Raw genomic sequence first — 7,903 nt, forward strand, 5'->3', positions numbered from 1 at the left:
GCGAGTCCGGCACCGGAGACAACAACACCCCGGACAGTGCCGAAGACAACCCCCTCCAGCAGGATTCAGCGCAGGAGGACGAAGGAGCCAGCCCTCAAGAGAGAGCTGCGGACAGGAAGGTCGAGGACGACAATTATGTGCCTCCCTTCGAAGACGAGGCAAGCCTCGACGACGACGAATTCGTCATGCCAGAGGATCCTGGTGAACAAGAGCGTTTCAAACGTAGGCTTATGGCCACGGCAAGCAGCCTCAGGAAAAAACAGCAGCAGCTTAGAGCCGACCAAGACTTGCTGGCCGACAGATGGACTGAAGTCCTGGCGGCCGAAGAGTATAAACTCGAACGCCCCTCCAAGAGCTACCCAAAGCGCAGGCTGCTACCCAAACTACAGGAGGAAGCAACTAAACCTACATCACCAGCGTACGATGCGCCCGATCGGCCACCCCGTGGCCGCGACAGAGAGGCCTTCCGGCCCTCGACCCAAGCTGCACCCCGGCGCCGCTCAAAAAATACCAGAGCGCGGGGAGACGCAACAGACCTGCGGGACATATTGGAGAATAAGGAAAGGCAAACAAGATCGATCTACGGATCGCATGGGCGCCCCACGTCACGTGACGATAACCGTCACGCCGGATATGATAAATACGGCCAGGCCGAACACAAAAGACAAAGCTCATCTGAGCTGCGTCGCGATATAGCCCAGTACTGGGGCGTCGCACACCCACTATGCTTCACAGACGAAGTAATGGATCATCAAATCCCCAAGGGTTTTAAACCCGTAAACATCGAATCATACGATGGCACAACAGATCCCGCGGTATGGATCGAGGATTATCTCCTTCATATCCACATGGCCCGTGGTGATGATCTACACACCATCAAATACCTCCCGCTCAAGCTTAAAGGACCAGCTCGGCATTGGCTTAACAGCCTGCCAGCAGAATCAATTAGTTGCTGGGAGGACCTGGAATCCGCGTTCCTTGACAACTTCCAGGGCACTTACATGCGACCACCAGACGCCGATGACCTAAGCCACATAATCCAGCAGCCAGAGGAATCAGCCAGACAATTCTGGACACGGTTCCTAACCAAGAAAAATCAAATAGTCGACTGTCCGGACGTCGAGGCCCTTGCAGCCTTCAGGCACAACATCCGAGACGAATGGCCTGCCCGGCACCTAGGACAGGAAAAGCCGAAATCTATGGCAGCCCTCACGACACTCATGACCCACTTTTGCACGAGAGAAGACGGTTGGCTAGCTCATAGCAATAACATAACCAAGAGCCCTGGCAATTTGGATACCATGGACAACAACGGCAGATTACGTCACAACAAGCACAAGCACCGCATTACCAGCGACAACACTGAGGATACGGTAGTTAATGCTGGATTCAGAGGCTCTAAACCCGGTCAGCGGAAGAAGCCATTCAAAAGAAACCCTCCGGGCCCATTCAGTTTAGACCGGATACTCGATCGCTCGTGCCAGATACACGGCACCCCCGAAGAACCAGCCAACCACACCAAGAGGGATTGTTGGGTGTTCAAGCAGGCAGGCAAGTTAAGTGCCGAAACCAGAGACAAGGGGCTGCATAGCGAGGACGAGGAGGGGCCCCGGCCGCCGAACAACAGAGGACAGAAGGGCTTCCCCCCGCAAGTGCGGACGGTGAACATGATATACGCAACCCATATCCCCAAAAGGGAGCGGAAGCGTGCTCTCAAGGATGTCTATGCGTTGGAGCCGGTCGCCCCAAAGTTCAACCCATGGTCCTCCTTCCCGATCACTTTTGATCGAAGGGACCACCCCACTAGCATCCGTCACGGCGGATTCGCCGCATTGGTCCTAGACCCAATCATTGACGGATTTCACCTCACTAGAGTCCTCATGGATGGCGGTAGCAGCCTGAACTTGCTTTATCAGGATACAGTGCGGAAAATGGGTATAGATCCCTCAAGTATTAAACCCACAAAGACAACCTTTAAAGGAGTCATACTAGGTGTAGAAGCCAGCTGTACAGGCTCGGTTACACTCGAAGTGGTCTTCGGATCCTCGGATAATTTCCGAAGCGAAGAGTTAATCTTCGACATAGTCCCATTCCGCAGTGGCTATCATGCCCTGCTCGGACGAACCGCATTTGCAAAATTCAATGCGGTGCCGCACTACGCATATCTCAATCTCAAGATGCCAGGCCCTCACGGAGTCATTACGGTAAATGGAAACACCGAACACTCCCTCCGAATGGAGGAGCACACGGCGGCCCTGGCGGCGGAAGTTCAAAGTAGCCTATCAAGGCAATTCCCCAATCCGGGTGTTAAATGTCCGGACAACGTCAAGCACGCCCGAAGTAACCTACAACAAAACCGACTGGCACGTTCCGAGCAAGCATAGCAGTGCGGCCCCAACCCCAGCCCTCGCCAGATGGCGATAGCGGTACCACGCGTACATAATTACGCTTTGGAAATACCATGGGCATAAGGGGAGGGGCACAACTACGGCACGCCCAGAATGCGGCTTAACCGCACTAGGGGCTCCTTATTATGCTGTTTCTTATATATATATATATATATATATATATATATATATATATATATATATATATATATATATATATATACTTTCAGGACCCAACTATCCGGAAGGCCTGTCCGGCAATACACTCGCCGAACAAACGATGCAACAGCCAGGGAGAGAGCAAGCCACATCAAATTTCCAGGTGGTCTCTATAACGAGCTAAATACCCGTTTTACTTAAAAGTCTCACAGCTTGCCCCTGGAGGGGGACATGTCAAATAATCCCATCTCTTTCTTATCGCACTATTTGTATCGTTCTACTTTCATAGCAGCCCCTTTTTTAATAAACAATACATGGCTCTTATATATTATTGTATTCGTCTATTTTTATATAAATATGTTCAGTCATGATATTATGCAACCGTATGCTTTGGTACGGCCAATACACCAGGGGCTTAAGCACCCCATAATAAAGGTGTGAGAAGACCGAACACTCTCACGAGTGCGGCACCCCGAACTTATAGCACTATATGCATCGGCTCCGAATCATGTCTTGGGTCAATAGTTGGGTTTGCCCGGCTCCCATGTTTTGGTACCTTACGTTCCGCAATGTTGGCTAAGGTAGCGCTGGGAGAACTACTGCGGTTGTGCCCCAGTTGAGCTGGGTTAACACCTCAGTAGAGAAAGCTAAAACTAACCGTCATGATAGTGCGAGAGACCGGTCGCTGTTCGCGAGGTTTTTAGAGTCCCTAAAGACTTATGCTGCTTAGAGCGAGGAGCCGGATTTATCTGGCCTACGCATGGATAGCGCCCCGGACTCGGTCTTCCGAATACTAGGGGCTTCACCGAAATTTAAAATTATAGAATTCTATGGCTAAGTGAGAGTGATAAAGCATTATAAGTCCGATGGCCTTGTTCGTTGTGCTGAGCGCCTCCCTAGATGGACCCAAGAATGGGAACAAGAGCGCTCAGGTTTATCCCGAACACCCCAGCACTCGTGGCATGGGGGTAGAAGCCGACGACTTGCATCTCTCAGATTTGATAAACGGCCGCACAGAAGGTAATATTTTAAATTAACAAGCATTGCTTAATGCATATGAACAAAGTTTTCAGCGTACAGGATAACAGATGCAAGTCTACTAAAAAATTACATCTTTGGAGCATTCACCCGCTATAATGCGGGCACCCTTCAGGACGCCCTTATAATACATCTCGGGCTTGCGATACACCTTGCCCGGTGGTGGCGCGTCCGTCACAAGCTTCTCGGCATCCACCTTCCCCCAGTGCACTTTAGCATGGGCAAGGGCCCGACGGGCACCTTCAATACAGACGGAGCGCTTGATGCCTTCAATCCATGGACAAGCGTCCACCAGCCGCCGCACCAGACCGAAGTAGCTCCCAGGCATGGCTTCTCCAAGCCACAGCCGAACTATGAGGCCCTTCATGGCCTGTTCGGCCACCTTGTGGAGCTCGACCAGCTGCTTCAGCTGGTCGCTCAGGGGCACCGGATGTCCGGCATCAGCATATTGAGACCAGAACACCTTTTCCGTCGAGCTCCCCTCCTCGGCGTGGTAGAACGCGGCAGCATCAGACACACTATAGGGCAGATCGGCGAACGCTCCTAGAGAGCTCCGGATTCGGGTAAGTAACAAATAATTCACTTTTATATGCTTGCTTTGCAAAAAGAATGCCTTACCCGCCGCTATCTTCTTTATCGCCTCGATCTCCTGGAGGGCCTTCTGGGCTTCGGCCTTAGCGGTTTTGGCACTCTCAAGAGCCAAGGTGAGCTCGGACTCTCGAGTCTTCGAGTCACGCTCCAAATTCTCGTGTTTCTCCACGAGAGCCTGGAGCTCTAGCCGCACCTCCGCCACCCGCGCCTCCTGCTTCTCTCGCTCGGTGCGCTCCGAGGCCGCATTGTTTTCGGCCCTGGACACCGCTTCTTTCAGGGTCGCCACCTCGGTCGTGGCCCCTGCAACGTTCACGTTGGTCCTGTCACTATTTGCAACCAGGTATTTCTATATACATTTACATACGGTATTACATACCCTCCTTGTCCTCGAGCTGCTTCTTGGCATGGCCGAGCTCGTTCTCGGACCGCTCGAGGCTCTTCTTCAATGTATCGACCTCTGCAGTCAGTGCGACAGAGGTCAGCAGCGCAGCCTGCAGTCCCATATTGACATATTTATGTTAGACTCCTGTGTATATCTTTTTAGATCCTCAGCTCGGCTTTTTTTCGAATGCTGAACTGAGCATCAGGGGCTAATATCTATGCGGTAACATTTTTATATGTTTTACATACCTCGAAGCCTATTAGCAGGCTGGTATAGGCTTCTGTCAGTCCGCTCTTGGCGGACTGAACCTTCTGAATCACCGCACTCATAACAGTGTAGTGCTCTTCGTCGATGGAGGCGCCGTTAAGCACCTCCAGCAAATTGTCCGGCGTCTCCGGTTGGACGGAGGCCACCGACGTTGTAGGCACGCCTTTCTTACGAAGGCGCCGCCTGCCGGACTCTGGAACCGTTGTTGGTTCCGGAGCGGTGTCCGGCCCGGGACCGGACTTAGATCCCTCTGCGGTTTTACCCCCTTTGGGCCTGGAGTCCGGGAGTTCGCCTTGCGGCGCCTCCAAGACCACCTCCTCCTGGTTTAGTCCCTTTTGGGACTCCACCTCGGCGTCGTCTGTAGGGAGAGGGGAGGAGGCCGTCGTAAGTGAAGCGCTATTCACATCCGACGAATCCAGGGAGCCGCTCGATGAATCATCAAGCTGGGCCTGGGGCAGACTGCATGATTGAATTCGGCGTCAGAAGGTACCAAACATCGAAGGAGCGCCATAAGTTATTCTGGTATCCGGATACTTACGATTTTGCCAGGCGCTTGACCCTGGATGGCCATTCCTCCCCGCCATCTTCGGCATCGGAGGCGTAGTCCGGCAGAAGGGTCCTCCCCTTCTTGGATCCACCGGCCTCCCCAGTTGGGGCGGCCTTCCTCTTCTTTCCTCCCCCTACTAGAGGGGGAGAGGCTTCTTCTTCTTCTTCTTCCTCCTCCTCGTCCTCAGAGGCGGAGGGTGCTTCGGGGTTGTCGGGCGATGAATCCGACACCACCAGGCACGGGAACTCTTTCGGGTCCCCGTGGACTTCTTCTTGGCCTTCTTCTCCGGCACCACATGAGGTGCCGGAACCAACAGCTTCGTCAAGCGCGCGTCTGATGGGCCTTCGGGCAAAGGGGCCGGGCAGTCAAACTGTCCGGATGTCCTCTTCCAGTCTTGTCAAAGGAGTAGGACTTTAGATCCTACATGGAATCAAACTATGAAAATCAAGTTTCCCGAGAAAGACTAAAGGCAAGCTTACTTCGGTGGCTTGGCGCTTGGCGCAGAATCTACGATCCTCGGTGACGGGTGGGGAGACCTCAAAGCTCTTGAATAGCACCTTCCAAGCGTCCTCGTGCTTTCTGTCGAAAAGCTGGGACAGAGTCTGGTGCTGGGCCGGGTCGAACTCCCACAAGGTGAAGGCCCGTTGTTGACACGAGAGAATCCAGCGGAAGAGCATGACCTGGACTACGTTGACAAGCTTAACCTTCTTGTTCACTAGGTCTCGGACGCAGGTTTCAAGTCCGGTCACCTCTTCCGGACTACCCCACAATAGGCCCGTATCCTTCCAAGATGTGAGCCGAGTGGGGATGCCGGATCGAAATTCAGGGGCCGCTGCCCATTCAAGGTCACGCGGCTCAGTGATATAGAACCACCCCGACTGCCATCCTTTGAGGGTGTCTACGAAGGCGCCCTCGAGCCATGTAACGTTGGCTATCTTGCCCACCATGGCGCCTTCGCACTCCGCTTGACGTCCGCCCATGACCTTTGGCTTGACGCTGAAGATCTTCAACCATAGGCCAAAGTGAGGCTGGATGCGGAGGAAGGCCTCACACACGACGATGAACGCCGAGATGTTGAGGATGAAGTTTGGGGCCTGATCGTGGAAGTCCAGGCCATAGTAGAACATGATCCCCCGGACGAACGGGTGAAGAGGAAAGCCCAGTCCACGGAGGAAATGGGGGAGAAACACGACCCTCTCATGGGGCCTAGGGGCGGGGACGAGTTGCCCCTCCTCGGGAAGCCGGTGCGCGATGTCGTCAGACTAGTATCCGGCCTTCCTCAACTTTTTGATTTGCCCCTCCGTGACGGAGGAGGCCATCCATCTACCTCCCGCTTCGGACATGATTGGAGAAAGGTAGAGGTGGGAAGTGCAGACTTGGGTGCTGGAGTTCGAGTGCGCAGGGATGGATAAGCAAGGGAGGAAGAAGGCGTGAATGGAAAGGGTGGATCCTTATCCCCTTATATGGGCGGCCGAGACTATGCGCCCCCACCAGCCCAATAAAACTCGCTTATCTCCCAAGCGCCGCGGTTAATGGCGCAGTTGGGTTACCCACGCTCGTATTGATGAGAATCCCGGAATACGGGGACACGATCTCTGCTTTGACAAGACGTGCCAGGGAAACCGCCTCGCTAAATGCGCTGAGGTGGAACAGTAAAACGATTCGGATAAAGACTTGGCCGTCGCGTGATGTCACGCTGCGGAGTACGTCAGCAGATTAGATTTGTGCAGATATTATTCTCTCTACGGTGGCATGTGGAACTTATTTTGCAGAGCCGGACACTATCCTTGTGTTCAACATATTCTATGGAGTATTCGGAGGAGGAATCCGCCTTGCAATACCGAAGACAATTTGCGTGCCGGACTCGTCGTCATTGAAGCCTGGTTCAGGGGCTACTGAGGGAGTCTTGGATTAGGGGGTGTTCGGACGGCCGGACTATGACCTTTGGCCGGACTCCCGGACTATTAAGATACAAGATTGAAGACTTTGTCCCGTGTCCGGATAGGACTTTCCTTGGCGTGGAAGTCAAGCTTGGCGATATGATATGAAGATATCCTCCCATTGTAACCGACTCTGTGTAACCCTAGCCCTCTCCGGTGTCTATATAAACCGGAGAGATTTAGTCCGTAGGAAAAACAACAATCATACCATAGGCTAGCTTCTAGGGTTTAGCCTCTCTGATCTCGTGGTAGATCAACTCTTGTACTACCCATATCATCAATATTAATCAAGCAGGAGTAGGGTTTTACCTCCATCGAGAGGGCCCGAACCTGGGTAAAAACATCATGTCCCTTGTCTCCTGTTACCATCCGCCTAGACGCACAGTTCGGGACCCCCTACCCGAGATCCGCCGGTTTTGACACCGACACTCCCCCAACACCATCACCTACCTCGCCGCATTCGTGACCATGTGCGGAAATTTCCTAGGCTATCGACCGCATTGGGGTCTTTTTAAGCATATCTTTACAATCTGCTCCCAGTCGGTGAAGAAAGCCAATTCGAGTGACGAGAGAACGCACGTGATCCAAATGT

Source organism: Triticum dicoccoides, chromosome 2B, assembly GCF_002162155.2.
Source record: "Triticum dicoccoides isolate Atlit2015 ecotype Zavitan chromosome 2B, WEW_v2.0, whole genome shotgun sequence".
Taxonomy (NCBI): Eukaryota; Viridiplantae; Streptophyta; class Magnoliopsida; order Poales; family Poaceae; genus Triticum; species Triticum dicoccoides.